General features: G+C 33.8%; 1 protein-coding gene across 3 annotated transcripts in view; it reads right to left on the reverse strand.

Moving 5' to 3' along the window:
* The window catches only part of piezo1 (piezo type mechanosensitive ion channel component 1 (Er blood group)), a 134,191-nt gene that overhangs the window by 23,955 nt on the left and 109,703 nt on the right, over positions 1-533 (reverse strand). The gene's annotated exons all lie outside the window — the stretch shown is intronic.

The following is a 533-nucleotide window of genomic DNA, read 5'->3' on the forward strand; positions in this document are numbered from 1 at the left end:
GCAGGATCCAAGTTATGTCAAATACCTTCATTGCTTTTTCATCCAGAAATACATAACAATCCGCCAAACAAAGGCTAAATAATAATTTATCCAAAAAGCAATGGAAATTAAAAGGTGTCAGGAGGGGATTCAGCTTCACTACACCATAAAAACAATGCATCAACATTCACAAGAGCACTCATGATTGTGAAATTTAAGATTGTGTTTACCAAAAAAGAAGCTATAATTATGCCTGAAAGTAATCAGAATTTGCCTAAATAATTTACAACATGTACTAAGATTAGCTCTTTGAAATCTGACAATGCCAGAAATGAAATCAGCATCCTGTAAAACCTCTAAAACCATTCACATATTGTAGAAATTGGCCATACAGTGCAAAATATGTGGTCAGACTGGACGATTAAGCTAATAATGCTAATTATGCTAATTATGCAAATTGATCAACATATGCAAATTACCATCCAGCAGTTTATGTATACTGGGGACCCATACTTCACATTTCTGCAACAAAACTTTGGTGTACTCAACATTTC

This window comes from Etheostoma spectabile, chromosome 10, assembly GCF_008692095.1.
Source record: "Etheostoma spectabile isolate EspeVRDwgs_2016 chromosome 10, UIUC_Espe_1.0, whole genome shotgun sequence".
NCBI lineage: Eukaryota > Metazoa > Chordata > Actinopteri > Perciformes > Percidae > Etheostoma > Etheostoma spectabile.